This window comes from Panthera onca, chromosome D4 (genome assembly GCF_046562875.1).
Source record: "Panthera onca isolate mPanOnc1 chromosome D4, mPanOnc1 haplotype 2, whole genome shotgun sequence".
Classification (NCBI taxonomy): Eukaryota; Metazoa; Chordata; class Mammalia; order Carnivora; family Felidae; genus Panthera; species Panthera onca.
The window spans coordinates 64,474,596-64,492,438 of record NC_138351.1 but is presented as its reverse complement, the minus strand read 5'-3'; the positions used below and the strand labels follow the sequence as shown (position 1 = coordinate 64,492,438).

Below are 17,843 nucleotides of genomic sequence, written 5' to 3'. Positions count from 1 at the left end.
ATTTTCTGAAGGTGGTTAATCTTTTCAAAGGGGTAATATTGAAATGAGATAAGATCTTTAACTTATACAACCAAGAAAGATTAAGGAAGTAATTATTTTACCCATTGTTGGAGAGAGTGCTGCATAATAGACACCATAAATTGAAACAAACCATATTAAGAGAACATAGGCATAACACATTTTAAATGCACATAAATTAACCTACAATTATATTTGTGGGATTTTATCTAAAGTGTTTGCACCAAGAGTTTTACCTAAGGTTGTTCATTGCACAATTGTCTATAGTAATAAAATTTTGAGGAAAACTAAGTCTCAACTACAGAATACTTACTAAATAAATTTTTAAAATATGATACATCGGCAAAATAGAATATCCTGCCTTCATTAAAATGATGTTATACTGTTTCTGATGCAAGGAGGCAAATCTTCCTCTCTCTCTCAGACTCTTTCATGATACGAAGGGAATGTTTAAAAGGTATAAGCCTACAAGTAGGAAAAGAGAATAGCCAGCAATAAACAATGGGAGGTAAATGGAAGAATCTCAGTAGATGAGGCATATCAAAGGAAGCCACAGTCTGGAATCATGTGCTATGAACATCAGTAAAGAAAGAAGTTGATCCACCCAGCAAGTACAAGTATGGCAAAAGGAAGAAATAGTAAAAAGGGCTAAAAATGGCAGATGAACTCTGGAGAAATTTATGCTCCAATTTGTCCCCCTCCCTTGCCTGCCTCTAGTGGCCTGAAACTTTATGCTCAACCCCAAACAACACCTGGAAAAACCCAAGGCAGCTCAGGCTTATGGTTGGCGCCATAAGATAAACACTTCCTCATTCTATTATATGGACATACTCTGACCTAATACCCAGTTCTGCCACTTACCCCAAAGAAAGTCTGGCAGTCAATAAACCATAATTAGCAGCATAGATCATGCAGTTGGACTTATCGTCACCTAATTCTAAACATAAGCAAATGAGACATTTCCAGAAAGGCTACAAGATCCAAGAGAAATACCAAGATTTAAAAACAAAAATAACCTTTGGAAAAAGTAAGAGAAATAAGAAATTACAAAGAAAGAAAGACCTTCAAGTTAGAGTTCTCAACAACGTTTAGGAAGATATCACTTCTCTAAAATAAAACATTACATTAAACAAGTCAGAGAATAAGAAAGAATTCTTGAAAATTAAAGAGTTAGAGTTGGAAAAGAGAAACACTTAAACATACTGCCCTGCCATCCCAGTTACAATCTATCAGCCTCCTGAGTGCAGAAAATGCCAGAGAAGCCTGGACATTATAAATAAGTTCTTGGGCTCTGCTGGGGTCTAGTTGGAGAAAACAGATCTGCAACCTATGCCCCGCAGGATGGAGATGAGCCAGGGACGGCACCAAAAAGCCCAGGCACATGAAGTACAACACCTGGTAACATGAAGAGATGTGCATCCCCTGCCAGCCAAGGATCCCTAAAGGGAGAGGAATTCCTGAGGAAATGCATGGAAACTAAATAAGGCAACTGAGTTGACCCTGGCCATGAGGCTGGTAAAATTTTATCCAGCTCAGTGCTTCTCCAAATTAGAAACATCTGGGAAGCTTGTAAAAATCCCATTGCCCAGGCCACATGGCCTACCAATTAAATCAGAGTCTCCAGGGGTGGGATAGAATCATTAGTATTTTTGAGGTTCACTATGTGATCTCAAAGCACAGCCAAGTCTGAGAACCAGTGCTCTAGCTATTTGCAGCAGCACCAACAGTGGGAACACCTGGGAATTTGTTAGAAATGGTGAATCTGGTCTTATTCCAGACTTCTGGAGCCAGCATCTACATTTCAATAAGATGGCCAAAGGATTCACCTTTACATGAAAGAATAAAAAGTTCTGCATCTAGCCCAAGGACTAGAAATCCAGACCAAATAAACCAAGGATGGAGACTAGCCATTACTACCCAATGCCTAACTGGGAATAATACTCCTAAGGTAATTCCCATGTGCACAAAGATTGAAGACCCCTGCCCTAGACATTGCAATTGAGGAGACAAGAGCAGGAGAAAAGTTTTCCCTTTGGGACCCGAATGGGATATTGACAGATTATTTACTGCTTTATCATTGGCCCTCAGGGAAATGCTGCAGTTCCTGTCTCCCCATAAGGGTAGACTCCACATAAGACAGGCAAGGAGCCCCATGCCCAAAAGATGAGACATGAGCAGATGAAGAAAAAAAGACACATCTATAAGGCTTCAGCCAAGCAGAACACCCAGAATAGGCAGCTTCTAGAAAAATAAAAATATTTTTGTCAACAAAAACATTTTTTAATGTTAGATTTTAATAGATTAATTAGAGGTGATGTTAGCTGTTGAAATATATGTCCTTGACTTTTTTATTTTTTAGGTAATCTCTGTGCCCAATGTGGGGCTTGAACTCATGACCCTGAGATCAAGAGTGGCATGCTCTACTGACTGAACCAGCCAGGTGCCCCCAAATATGTGTCCATGAATATAAAGTATAAGTATATAAAGTATAAGTATCTCACAAAGAGATGGATATCATGAAGTTAGAGACATAGATGATGTTGTGGGTTGAATTGTGTCCTCCAGAAAGATCTTGAAGTCCCAACCCCGTACCTGTGAATGTGACCTTATTTAGAAATAGGGTTTTTATAGATGTAAGCGAGTTGAAATGAAGTCATGCTAGATTAGGGTTGACTGTAAATATGGTGACTTGATGTCCTTGAAAGGAATGAGATATTTGAAGACACAGGGAAGGCTCAAGGAAGAAGGCCATGTGAATAAGGAGACAAATTGGAGTTAGGCTACCACAAGCCCAAAACCATCAAGAATTGCCAGGAACCACCAGAAGTTGGAAGAGGTACATGAAATGATACTTTCATTTTGGACTTCTAATTTCCAGATCTATTGTAGAATAATATCTATTGTTTTAAGCCACCCAGTTTGTGGAACTTTCTTACAGAAGCTCTTGGAAACTAATGCAGATGACAAATCCAGAAAACCCAACATATAAATGAAAGCTAAAATAGCAAGTAACAGACAAAAATTTTATTTCCTTGAGTTTAAGAAATTTTTGAAGCTTCAGATTGAAAGGTATCACTGACTTCCAGTACTGACTATAAAAAACATGTACCTAGACATATATATTCTGGCAACAAATTCTCTTTCCAAAGATAAACCCTCTTTTGCAAAAAGGAGAAATTACCAACAAAGTAAAAAAACAATTGGACTTCTCGTCTGAAAAACCAGAAGCCAGAATTTAGTGAACTAGTATCTACAGACTTTTAAAAGACTGCAATGTAAGAATCTTATACCTAGGCAAGGTATAAATTTTCTCACCTGCATAAATGCAAAACGCATAAATAAATGAGTGCATGTGAGGTACTATATCTGAAGCACATAATGGAGAATGGATTATAACAAAACTGCCAATGAATCAGAATACAGACTTTAAAATAAAGATGAAATCAAGAGACTACAATGGTATACAATTGATCTTATAACTGTATAAATTTAAACGAATAATGACAGAGTGGGAAATAGATATGTACACAATAGGTTATGATTTTAAATAGCATGCGATGGGTGCCTGGGTGACTCAGTCTGTTGAGCATCTAAGTCTTGGTTTCAGCTCAAGTCATGCTCCCAGGATCATGGGATCCAGCCCCACATGGAGCCTGCTTAAGATATTCTCTCTCTCTCTCTCTCTCTCTCAAATAAAAAACAAATAAAATAAATAAAAATAAAATAGCATGTGAACCTACTGGTATGCAGATCTTTGTACATGTCTGTAAGGCCACATATTTAGATGTAGTTTTTGGCTGCAATAGATTCAAAGCTAATAACTGTTTATTATATTCCCCCCACACACTTATAAATTCATTATTTTTATTTCCCCCAGGTTAGAGTGTCTTCAGAACGTTTTTTCTTTCCATGCTTGAAGTTATAGTGATAACTTTCTATTGCTTTTACATTGAAGAAAAACTCTGTGAAATAGAAGTTTTTAATTTGCTCTGAAGTCTTGTTCTACTCTTTCTAATATCTTTTGTGACTGAGAAGCAACCATAAGTTTGTTTTCCCTTTTAGAAAATGTGTTTCTGCCCCTTCTACATACTTGTACAATCCTTTTTAGTTTTTGAAATATAGTAACCTCATCAGAAGAGAGCTCAGTGTTGGTTGCTTTTCATTAATTTTGCCTGACACATGGAGAACCCTGTAGGTAGAGAGATTAAGGTCTACCCTCAATTCAGGACATTTCTTTCATATTTAATTTCTACTGTGTTTTATTCTTTTTCATTTCTTCTCTATTCTATTCCCTTTCCTAGGAACACAAAGTATATGCACATTGAAACACCAATATCTCATTCTTCTCTTTAATCTTTTTTTTTTTCTTTTGAGAGAGAGAGCGAGAGAGAGAGAGAGATAGAGAGAGAAACAGAGTGCACACACATGAGCGAGGGGAGGAGCAGGGAGAGGGAGAGAGAGAGAGAATCCCAAGCAGGCTCAGCGCTGTCAGCACAGAACTCAACATGGGGCTCAATCGCACAAACTGCGAGATCATGACCTGAGCCCAAGTCAAGAGTTGGATGCTTAGCCAACTGAGCCACCCAGGTGCCCCTCTTTAATCTTTTTTGTTATAACCTTTATAAAAATCTTATAGCTTTTCTTTGGTTCATGTTGTAGGTAATTTTCTCAACTATGTCTTAATGATCCCATTTTCTGCAGTGATGATTTTTCTCTTTACTACTTGGAAGGCTTTAATAGTAATATTACTTTTTTTTTTTTAGTAATATTACTTTTATTAAATCTACTTCTTTAACAAGAATCTCTATGGCTCATTATTTAACATAACACTCATGTTCATTTCAGACCCCATGTTATACTGAATATTAGTCCAAAATAGATAGCACCTAAAATTTGATTTTGTTTTCTTGGGTAAGTCTTTAAATATATGCTCTTCAACTAAATTTTTCACACTGGTTTAGAGTGTGTTAATCCCACTGTATTCATAGAATAAGGGTTGCCAGTTTAGTATAATGGGTTGAGAGCAGGAGGGTTTCTGTTGGCTCAACTTTCTTGGTTTTTTCCTAACATCTTGAAAGTATACTCCTAGAAAGTAAGCTAGAGGATGATCCTGTATGTTAATGTTGTCACCTTAAATCATTCAGTGATTTTAAGAGCATGGGAAAGAAGTTAATACTATAGGAAGGTATAGCCAAAATATTATCTTTCCAAAAAGCACTTTCTCTACATCTGTTGAAATCCATTGCATAAAGGCCAACTCAGCTAGGTTTGGAGAATTGGGGGGGGGCACTTGGTTCTCTTTCACTTCTAATTCAGCTGGCCATACAGTCAAGGGTGTGGGTGTGGAACCCCATCAGATTTCTTTCTATGTGATAAAACTACATGTATTCTTCTTAATACTTTTACTATTAATGACATAAAAATGTTAAATGAAGGGTGCCTGGATGGCTCAAGCAACTGAGCATCCAACTCTTGATTTCTGCTCAGGCCATGATCCTGGGATAGTGATATTAAGCCCTGCATCAGGTTCCACAGTGTGGAGTCTGCTTGGGATTCTCTCTCGCTCTCTCCCTCTCTGTCTCTCTCCCCCACTCATTCTCTCTCTCTCTCTCTCTCTCCCTCTCTAAGATAAAAATTAAAATATTAAATGACTATTTAAGTAGATATTCCCCTATCCTTCCAATGACTCATCCTTGTTTCCAGACTTCAATCTGAATTAGTAGATGTGACAGCAAGCAGACTCTAAATAGGGCCCCTAATGGCCCCTATCTCCTGGTATTTTTGCCCAGCATCATCCTCTTCCCTTGACTGTGAGTAGGATCCATGACTTGCTTCTAATAGGATCCATGACTTGCAAAAACGAAGGGGTGTCATGCATGTGATTACATTATATTAGAGTGTAACTTTTCTCTTGCTAACAGACTCCCGCTGCCTTCGATGAAGTGCGCTGTCATCTAGAGAGGCCAATATGGCAAGGAACTGACAGTGAAGAGCTGAGGGCCTCAGTCTGGGAGTCTGCAAGGAACTGAATATTGTTACAACCACATGAGCTTGGAAATGGATCCTTCTCCAGTCGAGCCGCAGGTGAGACTGTATAGGACTAGACAAAACCTTGATTGATGTTTGTGAAAGACCCAGAAGCAGAAGACCCAGGTGAGCCATGCTCAGATTCCTGGCCCACAGAATGTACATTGTTTAATATCACTACATTTGTGATGATTCGTTTTGCAACAATAGATAAATACTATGGTGGGTTTTCTTCTCAAATCAGAACATTGCTATTGGAAAAAACATTTCAGACGAAAACAAATTATTTTGACTGAGTCATCGTTACCTTGGAATCTAGGTCAAGGGGGGAAAACCCCCAAATGGATTTTCTCAATCCTCCCCATAGCCTATTCATATCTCCGATGCCTGTACCATCCCAATTAGGAGATATTGGTAGAATTTTCCAGAAATTTTTCCACCTGCTTTCCACAATGAACTCATAAGCTATCTTTGAAACATCTAGTTCCCTAGAAGCAGAGACTTACAAGGGGATTATAAAGCATTTTAGTGTATGTTTTCAGGAAAAAAAAAATGAGGAAAGCAGGAGAGAGGAAAGGAAGAAAGCTAAGCAAGATATGGTCTCTCAGCTGGAGAGTAACTTTAATTTTATTCCCTTAGGAATCTTTGGAGCAAAAGCTGCACCTCAGAACTGATTCCAACTTTAGGCAAGAGGCCCAGTCTTTTGCCCCTGTACTGATCAATCTTTGGTTGCTGGCTATCCTGAAAAGTCTGGAGAGATTTGGATGGACAGGCTGAGTCCATAGTAACCAAGGCTGACGGCAACCGGAGGAAAGTTGCACACACTCAGTGAAGGGCAGGGAGCCAACTGCATTGACCAAGAAAGGTAAGTTGTGCTCTGCATCTAGGCATCATCTTTGAAAGTGTTCTAAACTATTATATCTGACAAATGGTCTTGAAATGTTTGTAATTGGCAGTATCTTTAGTTTCAGTACTGCAGGCATTTTCTTTCCTATCTCTTTGGTCAATTTATTAAATTAATATGTGAAAGTTTACAAATTTGCTTTTAGCCCACTATCTTTCCAAAAGTTTCAGAGTTTATGAAAATGCGGTAAACCCATGTGGTTAATTATTCATGCATTCTGCATTGGTAATACTCTGAATTAGCAAAATCTGTAGTTTACATTAAGGACCTGTCGACCATTTCTTACCCCACCCCACCCCCCAACATACCATCTGTCCAACAGAACTCGTGAGTTAGGGATTCAGTCTTACTGCTTCTGGATAAAAAATAACTACCGTCTCACTCAGATTGCATGTTTGTTGGCCCCATTCCTGCCTGAGTTAGGGGCACAGTGACTTGAAAACAATCCCCACAGCTCAGGTTATCCTCTCACCATGCCGCGGGGGTGGTTGGCAAGGTTTTTCCTGTCACAGCTGGTATGATCCTGAGTTACTCAGCCAGAGGAAAATTGCCTCCTAATGGAACCCTAAGCCCTCCATTCAATTTTCCCTTAAGGTCTGAAGAGAGCAATCCCAAGAACTCATGCTAAGCAAAGCCTCTTCAAAAATTATGGTCTGTGCTCATTTGAGAATCAGAAATTTTCAATTATATAGCCTCCCAGGATACATTTTAAGGAAAAACAAAAGACAATTGTTTTTGCTCACTTGTTAAACACTAACCATTTTGTTCCTAGCTCCATTACTTTTTTTTTTAACTTTATCCCTTTTATGCAAATAAGCAGCCCATTTTCAATCTTCCTTGAAATAAGAAATGTAGGCTCTGTGTATGGGAAATATGTAGTTATGGAGTTTGCTTTAAAAATTGTCTTTGGGAGCAACTTGAAGTTGACACTTCAAAGTTTCAGAAGTGCTCTCACATCCATTGCTTCATCTGACAGGTGTTATAACCCCCAATTTACAGACCAGAATTCAGAGATCACCTAACTTTTAAAATCGTGTTGCTAAGAACAAACAGAACTGAGACAAGAACCAAATTTTCTGACTTAAGTCAGATGCTGTTTCTCTTCTTCCATGCTGCCTTTTAACTGTCAGCAATAGGCATTCTCAATTTCTTTCTTGATCCTAGGGATACTTGCTTTATTATTATTTTTCACTCAGGGATTCCACAAACACACAACAGGACTTAGTAACGCCCCATTTAGTGTCATTCAATATTAGCACTCCCTTTATGTATTTCCACATTCTCTAATGAGGACCTTGACTTAATTGTCTAATCCAGACATGTTATTTTACCAGTGCGACTCCAAGATGTACTGGTGAGTCCCGAAACTGGCATATTATTGCAGTTTATTTGAATTTTATTGTATCACCCTTATGCTTTATTTCTACTGCATTTCAAAGCAGTCCTTAGCATGTGTAATATCACTTAAATAAGACATAGTGCTGCAAAATGAGAGTTCTCTAGATATCCCCTGTGCAACCACAGGAGGCCCCTTCCAAACCAAAAAGCTGTGAATCTTATCTGTGGTTCTGTTGTAAATTTTGATCCGGAGGCATGTTTAATAGCTTTTCGGTGACTATTGTAAAGGGAGTATTTACTTGAAATGATGTCTGCTTATAGTATTTCTTTCCCAAATTGCTCCCAGCAACTAGAAAATCTGCTTGTACCTCTCCATCAGTAGCCTCCCTGGAAAGGAGACATTTTCTGTTTGTATACTGCCTGAAGTATTTGATTTTTCTTGATGATCTTTAAAGTTCAGCCAAAAGGACAAACAGCACATCCAATGATTCTCAATCTTTTCACCACTAAGGATACTTTTATTACTTTGCTCCTTGATTTGAAATATTTCACCTGCCAAACTTCACATTTACCAAGGAATTCATTATTTTCCCATTTTTAGTACCATATATATATATATAATATATATATATATATATATATATGGTACTAAAATGATAGCAAATGCACAGAGCACTTGATATGCTGGGTGCTGTTCTAATGATTTACATAATTAACTTCTTTAACTTTTCTGACTCTATGGGAGATGAATACTATTATCTTCATTTTGCATGTGCTGCACAGAAAAGTTAGACAACTGGCAGGAGCTGAGAGAGCTGAGATTTGAGCACAGGCATTTTAGCTCCGGAATCGATGCTCTTAACCTCTGCATGTGCTGTTTCCCATTTGTAGTGTCTAATTAGCAGAGATCTGTGAAAAGGTGTACCTCTTTTACTTTCAGAAAAATGGAATCAGGAAAGACATGACTTCCTCCAATGGGCAAACACCCCAGGTGGAAAAACCATTCTCCTTGGAGTCAGGTTACTAGAATCCAAGTTCTCACTTCTCCCTTTGTCAGCTTTATACCTGTGTGGACATCTTTTATGTTGCCACATCTCCAATTCTTAGTGTGAAAGTAAGGATGTGAAAATTTACCCTGCCTATCTCATACATTACTTTAAAAAAAAAAAATCCTTCATGATACAATCTACCATGTGCCAGGCACTGTTGCTGGATATTGGCATGCAGATATGAATGAGGTGAAACTATTTCCCTGAAGGAATCCAGTGTCTAGAGTGGAGGTACAGAAAAGTAAACACGTGCACACCCAGTGTGACGGGTTGATGCCATAGGAGTTATTGAATACTAGGGGAGAGAAAAGGAAGAAATGTGTCCCATTTCTCCAGAGTGGGCAGGTAGGGAAGGCAAGGTCAGGAAAACATCATGGAAAAGATGATTCCTGAAATGAGTCTTGAAAGATCAGGAATAGTTCACATGGCGCATAATTGATGGGGAAACAGGATATGTGAAAACATGAAGATACCAAAGGAAAAGATATGCTCTAATTTGGAGCACTTCTAAAAGTATAGAAGACACAGCTCCTGGGAAGTTAGCAGGAGGGGAGATTGAATCACATACAGAGCTGGAAGATAGGTGTGACTAACAGGACAAAGCGTTTTATAAATTCCAAAGCATGATATAAATAGACAATAGTATTTGGGATCAGAGTCTATACTGACCGTTCAGCGTTTTCCTGAGTTGCATGATACCAGCTCATGCACAGCCCTGGATCCTAGAATTCAAGAACCCTTTAAAGAGCTCTGAAAAGTTTATTCCTGAGAAGTAATCCAGAAACACACAAGGTGTTGAAACCAAGACCTTTTCACCCCTTCTCATCCAGAATTTCAAATGAAATACTGTAGTTCTCAGTTAGAGGCTTTGCATCTAGAGAAGTCAAAACTGTGCTTCTGACAGAGCTTAGAGAAATCACAGAAGCCTAAAGGATTCTAAACAAAGAATTCTGGTCATATCATTTTGGGAAGACATGAGGGCCCGAGACAGAGAGCCTCAATCATAATTGCTTCAATTTTCTATTTCGCTTTGCTTTTGTAAATGAGGAAGGAAATGATGAGCAGAATAATTTAACTTAGGTCTCCTGAAAACACATTTATTCTCCCTTCTCCCATTTACTCTTCATTTTGCTTTTGGAGAATTTCAGTAAAAAAATAGGAATATGCATTGTCTAGGGGAAATTGCACTGGTATAATAAGTCCATGAAATTTTCAATGGGGCACAGGTGGGACGAAGACAGCTGTTGCCCATTTAGGCAAACGTGCATGTTTTTTAAGAGGAAATTATGTATAAATTGACCAAAATAACAGCTTTTCTGAATAATCGAGGTAACTGACACCATTCTACTCATTACTTTGTTGGTGTAAGCAAAAGTTTTGTAGACTTTAAAGATGCTACCATATTTCTTTTACCTTCACTCTCTCAGGTGTACAGGGAAGATGTTGGTAACCATAACTGCACAAAGCTCATATGGATCTGATCATTCCATTTGCAAGCAAACGAATAAGACCTTCAGGAAATATTAGGTTGTTTTGTTACATGTATAGTCTGTGTTACCTAATGTCGAATATCAAATCAGTGTTCACGGAGCAGAAATTACCTGTAGGGCACCAAATTAGGTTTTAGATAGCAAAAGAGAAGTCCTGCATCATTGTAACAGCTTTCAATTAAATTAAGGATAAATGCGCAACAAGTTTACAAAATTCACTGATACCCTAAGTTGGATTTGGAGAGATGTATAATTTTTTAACTAAGTTGATGTTTATCTAAAGCCCCAAGCTGTTAGTAAAAAGTATAATGCTAATAACTTTTATTCCTATCCAATTTAAACTTTAGTCTAAACTAATATTATAAAGAGCCTGTTTAGGTAATTTTAAGTATATTCTAAGTAAATATATTTGATTTCTCAGACAGTTTCCACTTCCCAGTTTCTTTCCCCAGGATGATATGTAGTCTACAGGAGGAGGTTTGGTATGAATGACCAGGCTGGCAGGGCTGGAGAGAGGTAGTAAAAGGGACCACTGACCTCATGCTTGTCCTCGGGCTTGCGCTGGCTCTCACACTCTGACGGGGGCTCACCTTCTTGCATCTGCAACTGCTGGTAGAACTCTCGACCTGGATTCTTTCAGTTTGGTGGGACCTGCTCTCTATCACTGAGCGAGCCAGCCTCACAGGGCCTCCTTCCACCCAACCCTCGCTGCAGCCCATACCAGCCTTCTCCAGGGCCTCCCTTGTCCAGCCACACAAGCCTATTGCTCCCCCAGCTTCGCATCAGTTCCACGCAAGAACCTCAGAGGTCTCTGAGGCTCCCACTCACACCCCACCAGCTCACCTCCTGACGACACTGTGCTCTTTGCTCTATGTCACTCTGAACTATCTCAAACATTTCCCTATGCCTGAGCCTTAACGGGAAAAGAGAAAATCAAGAGACCTCTCATTCCCAGCATTTATGTATTAAACATGGAAAGATGCTAAACAGTAGCTAAAGAGTTTTTTGTTATGATCTGTTACCATAACAAAAACAACAAAAATGTTCCAGAACTCAAAGGTGCAGCCCTAACTCTGTTCCTTCCTCCCTTTTAAGATCAAGAGGTCATTTGCCCACATTCATTGAATCCACTCAAATCATGCATGACAGACGCTGGTCCAGGCCTGGCATCTCAGAGATGAAAAGCAGCCAGACCATCATAACAGAAGGGCCTCTCTAACAGAAAGGTAACAGATGCCATCATAGAACACAGAAATCTGCTGCGATGGAGGAAGCACAGGGCACTGGAGAGCCCAGAGGAGGACTCCTAGCCAGACTGGGGAGGCCAGGAAAAACTTTCCGGTAAACCAATGCCTGAGATGAGTCTTGGAAAAAAGCAGGAATTGTCTAGAAAACAACAGCAAAAACACGTAGTGCATGAGAGGAAGCAGCCCCGTAGAAAGACAGGGACATGTAAGAGCGTGTGGCCCATTAACAGAACCACCAAGTTTCTTGGTGTGGCTGTCCTGACATATCACACGTTCATCTTTCCTGTCCTCTCCTGAGAGCCTTTGATTTTGACTTGATTTTCCACAGCTATGAACAAAGGCTTAAATGCAAAGTAGAAATGAACAGGGTCATATGCAGTGAAAAACTTGTAGATGGATACCTTTTAGAGATGAAAGCAAAAACATTTTACAATATTTCTTAAAAGCATATGATTTTGCTTCTAAAGATTTCAGGCTTCCTCTTGGTTTCAAACAGCAGAATAACTGGCTATTGTTACTGGTTTCTTTGTCTTTTTTTCTTTTTTCTCTTTTTCCCTGCCTATCTAAAAGAATTTCTTCTAATATTCTCCACCCATTACAGAGTAGTGGGAAGGTACATCACACAGGAAAATTCCAGAATTTACAAATGCCATAGTAACAAGGCAGTCTACCTAAAGAATGCATTGTTTAAACTATACAAGAACTAGAAAGGAATAGCCCTGAATATTTTTGTCTTTTTCCCATTTTTATGAAAATGAGTATTCTTTAAATAAATGTGCACATCCTGCATTTATTTAGGCCATGTAGAAATAAATAAAATAAACTAAAGACAACGATGCCAGCATGGGGGAGCACTCCCAGTACAACACAAAAATATGTTGAGAGGTTGATAAATCAGTAAAGGTGGAGTATATTCCTGAGGCGAAATTTCTAGGACATTATGCTAATTGGAATGATTTTCTTTATAATGGATGAAGTTTACCTCTAAACTCAGAACTGCAAATGTTTATGCAGCTCACTAGAACTACCAAGATTGTCTATCTGTTCAATCTGAGAGAAAATATTTAAAGGAAAGGCAAACATATCCATCCTAAAATACGTTAAATGTCATGTCGGTCAAGGTAATTGCCCCTGCTAGAATGGCATATAAAAAAGTTTAATTTGAAATCTTGAATCTTTCCCTGCCTGCTAAAAAAAATAATAAATATTTATCCCCAGCATTTCTACATTTTAGAGAAAAGAACTCTATGCTTCCCCTTCAGTGTCCTCATCAACCTCTTTCTTCAAACCAGTAGATTTACAAAGTACTAGTCCTTCTTCTTACCATGTAATTAGCTGTGATTTCCTTCAGGGCTAAAGTTCTTAAGACATCCCTTCTAACAGAATTAGCTTGGGGTATATATAGAGGGGAGAGAGAGCAGGCTGAGAGAGTGTTTATGGAGTCAGAGAGCTCCTTACTAGATTGACATGATTGTTTCAACACCACTACTCCAAAGGTCCCAGTGTAGAATTTGCTCCATGTTTCTTTTTTCTTTTTTAACTTTTTAAATGTTTATTTATTTTTGAGAGAGAGAGAGAGAGAATGTGCAGGGGAGGGACAGAGAGGGAGACACAGAATCTGAAGCAGGCTTTAGGCTCCAAGCTGTCAGCACAGAGCCCGATGTGGGCCTTGAACTCATGAACGATGAGATCATGACCTGAGCCAAAGTTGGATGCTCAACCAACAGAGCCACCCAGGCACCCCTTCACCCAATGTTTCTAAAGGATTGCTGGAGCTAGTGTCAAAAGATCAGTTTATGAGAACTTTGAAGTCTCCCTTACAAGGCTTTATCCTCAGAATAGAGCTGTAATGGCACACAGGCTGGATCCAGGAGTAACAGGCCAGTGATAGAAACTGGACAAAGAGGGGAGAGGATTTTAGGCCCAGAACAGTGCCTGTCCCTGAGATTATTTTCTGACCCAGCCTTGATAGCCCAAAACATGAGTTTGGGGCTGAGAGCCAAAGAGAAGACCCAGAATCACCATGCTCCCTAAAACACTGAAAATGGGGCACCTGAAAATAGTCAGCTAGGCCTCCGACTTCGGCTAAGGTCATGATCTCATGGTTTGTGACTTCGAGACCCACATCAGGCTCGCTGCTGTCAGTGCAGAGCCTGCTTCAGATACTCTGTCTCCCTCTCTCTCTGCCCCTATTTTGCTCGTGTTCACACACACTCTCTCTCTCTCTCTCTCAAAAATAAATAACATTCAAAGCATTTAAAATGAAAGTTACTTCCTGCAGGATTGTGCTAAAGTTTTCATTCGTTTGACAGGAAGCTTACAGATGCTCCCCTTGCACGGACAGGCTCCCAGCACCCAATGGTGTCACCAGCAGTTGCCACTGTGGGCCTGTGGCAGAAATGAGGAGTTGTCATTTCTACCTCTAGACTTAGCCTTTGCCTGAGTGCCAGAGCTGGGGTTCTCTTAGTGGAAGTGACCTCGGTTTTCTCACCTCCAGTCCTTCATGTTTCTTTAAGGATATAACAGAAATTTAGGGTGACTGAAGACATCATGACCACATTATTCCTTTCAGCATGTCATTCCTTACTAAGATATATGGGAAATTTTTGCTTTGTAACTGGAGAATGTAGGCGTTTGCTTCAGAGAGAAGCAGTGAGAGGAGAATGACAAGGGAAAGAAGAAGTCCCCAGGGGGCTCCTAGGCCTGAGTTTACTATCTATTATTGGAAGGGTGGAACACTGTCACAGACCTGTCTTCATGAGGTTTTAGTCAAGAGGGTTGGCCAGAATTGTATTCATCCATTCAGATGAGACCTAGAAACAAGGAGAGCTGCTTTAAAGGCACTGATTATTCAGGGAGGTCATAGTCAAGGAGCAAATAGATCTTCCTCCTTCATCAGTTTGCATGGGACTCAGAACAAGTCTGGTCCCCTCAGGACTGGATTATCTTAAAAGCAACTGGAATGGACGTCCTTAGCAAGTACACTGGGGTTCCCAGGTGAGGCAACTGGCAACATTGTAGGTTCTCTGAGCCACAATATTAGTGGGTGACAGCTGTGAGGAAACAGAATACAGAACAAGAAAGGACAGCCAGCATGTTTGCTGGATGCAGGTGGCTGCAACCAATTCATGATGGGCACAAACAAGTCCGCTTTCAGAAACTCTCGAAATAATTCCTGTCAGAATGAAAACTCTGTGTAAGAAATCGGATTTTCTCGGGGTGTCTGGGTGGCTCAGTCAGTTAAGCGTCCAGCTCTTGGTTTTGGCTCAGGTCACGATCTCACAGTTCATGGGTTCAAGCCTTATGCTGGGCTCTGCACTGACAGCAGAGAGCTCCCTCTCTCTCTGCCCCTCCCTGACTCATGCTCTCTCTTTCAATAAATAAATAAACAAACAAACAAACAAATAAATAAGAAATCGGATTTGTTTTTCTCTCTCAGTCCCCCATGTCTGGCACTCCATAAATATTTGTTTGTTGTGGAACACATTCAGGATGCTTTCAGGAAACTGATTTCCAGTAATCAGTTCAATGAGTACTTAAGCTAGCATCCTTTGATCATTTAAATATTTGTGACATAACTTTGTAGACACGAAGGAGTGGGTGATATTTATTTTGTGGACAGAGCAATTTAGTTTGGGTCACTCTGTGCAAGAGGCTTTTCTCTTGGGGATACGGAAGGGGGAGAGAGGCAATTAGGGCAAAAAGGGTGGGTATGATTTCTGCAGTGGCAAATCCAGGAAGTCTGGGCAGTAGTTCCGTTTTTACGTGTTAGAACAATGCTCTCTTGTCTCCCTTCAGCTTCGTTGATCAGACAAGAAATGGCTGTGGGCAGCCTCAGGGCCCTGCAGAATTGAGCTGTCCTTGGTGTGATTCTCAAATACCATGACTTGGTGACTGCAGCAGTGCCCAAACTTTCCTTTGAATCAAAACTTTCCTCACGTCAGCCTGTGCCAAGGCTCTGATATTTCGGCATCAGGCAGCCTCAGCATAAGGTGTCTGTTTAAATTCAAATATGTTACCTTGGAGGAGTAACATATTAATCCATCAGTAGCCATTAATACGACAACACAAATTAGTTTATCAGTCAGCCACTGGGTAAGCAGTGCCCCAGGGAATGGTATGTAGGGCAGATTTGTTACTTTTTCCCCATCTTAGATTATGATTTATTATATAAACAAAAATTGCAGCAGCAATAAAAAAAGTCTGAAACAAGGACCAAATTCTCCCCATGTTCCTACTGTAGTAACGTACTAATTGTTTTATCTGGGTTCCCTTTCAGCTCCTATTCAAATTCAAAAATCAGCTTTAATTCAAGCGTTTCCCATTCTTTTCTGAATAATAATAGCTAACATTTATTAAGTGCTTACTGTGTGCCAGGCACTGTCCCAGAAACACTTAAACAAATTAAATCATGTCATCTAAACAACAGCTCATGAAGTAGATACTGTTTTATCCTTATTTACACATGAGGGGACAGAGGCCCAGAGAAGTTAAGTAACTCACAGAAGGCAGTAAATAATCAATTCAAACTCAAGCATTTGGCTCCAACACCCATGCTTTTCACCCCAGAACCAAGCATCCCATTTACCAGTAAGGAAACTGGGGCATCATGTAATTAACTTGCCAGTAGTTCCTTAAACCATATGTGGTGGCAGCAGAGTTTGAGTAGACCGCCTGGTCCTGAGCCCACCCTCCTAACTGCACTGCACAGATGATTGACACTTTACCCTGGCTGATTCAGCCTGTGAACGAGGTTAACATCATTATGCCCATTTGCAATTTGGGGGTTCAAGATGACTGATTAGTTTGTCCAAAGGCAGTTCATAAATGACAAATCCAGGTGATAACTCCAGATTTTCTGACTTTAAGTTCAGTACTTCTTTGTTTACATTCCTTTTTATCTGCCTCTTATTGGCAATCAACTTTCTCAACATAGTTTAAAAAAAAACATATGATCTGTATATTCCTATTTTATTCATATAATGTAATTCAAGAGCACTTTCCCTTGTTACTAGGTGGTTCTTATAATTATCATTGTGTTGGCAGCCCAGGAGTACCCTGAGGTTATGAATCATAATGTACCAAAACACCCTGGCTGAATTTTGGGGTTTTTTTAACAACATATTTCTGCTGTTACAAGTAAATGTCACAATAAAACAATCTGTACAATATAATTTTTTTTTAGACTCTTCTTTCAGGAATGGCAATGTAACAGCATCTCTCATTTTGTTTGATTTTCCAACAATGATTCAACCTTATGCAGAAAACAGAGCATCATCTCCTTACAGACAGCAATAGCAATAGACACTTTCCCAGTAGCCCCTGTAAAGTGAGCTGCCTGGAGAGATTTGGATTTTTCTGCTCTGTAGCTGCTTCAGAGGCATTCAGCAAATCAAACTGTGCCACCCATTTGGTGGCAGAGTTACGATTAGCTGGAACATGGCCTTCTCCTTTTTGGTACCAGCTTTCCTGTGGCTTCTTTGTGCAAGGACCCAAGCCTGAATCTCAAGAATAATTGTCAAGGCTGGGCTTTGGATTGATACTACCTCTGGGAATAGGAACATACTCCTTGGAATTGCCCGAAGCCCCCAGCACCTGCCCTAACTGTGCCTGCCCGGTTGGGCTCAAAAGCACATATGCCCAGTAATTAGCTGGGCATCTCTCTTAATATTGTCACCAAGACAAAGTAAATTCTTATAAGTCTTGTCTCATCTATCTTCTAGAATATAACTCCCTTAGGAACAGAAACTATATCTTGGTTGGGTCTTAT

General features: G+C 39.7%; 1 protein-coding gene across 4 annotated transcripts in view; it reads left to right on the top strand.

The window, feature by feature from the left end:
* The first annotated feature begins 5,947 nt into the window (after positions 1–5,947).
* The window catches only part of GRIN3A (glutamate ionotropic receptor NMDA type subunit 3A), a 287,822-nt gene continuing 275,926 nt past the window's right edge, over positions 5,948–17,843 (top strand). For 3 of the 4 annotated variants that reach the window (XM_060609162.3, XM_078436634.2, XM_078436633.2), the window contains exons 1-2: positions 5,948–6,171; positions 6,685–6,910. The gene's annotated coding sequence lies outside the window, so the exon portion shown is untranslated. The remainder of the gene's footprint in view (positions 6,172–6,684; positions 6,911–17,843) is intronic. The other variant, XM_078436632.2, reaches the window with a different exon arrangement.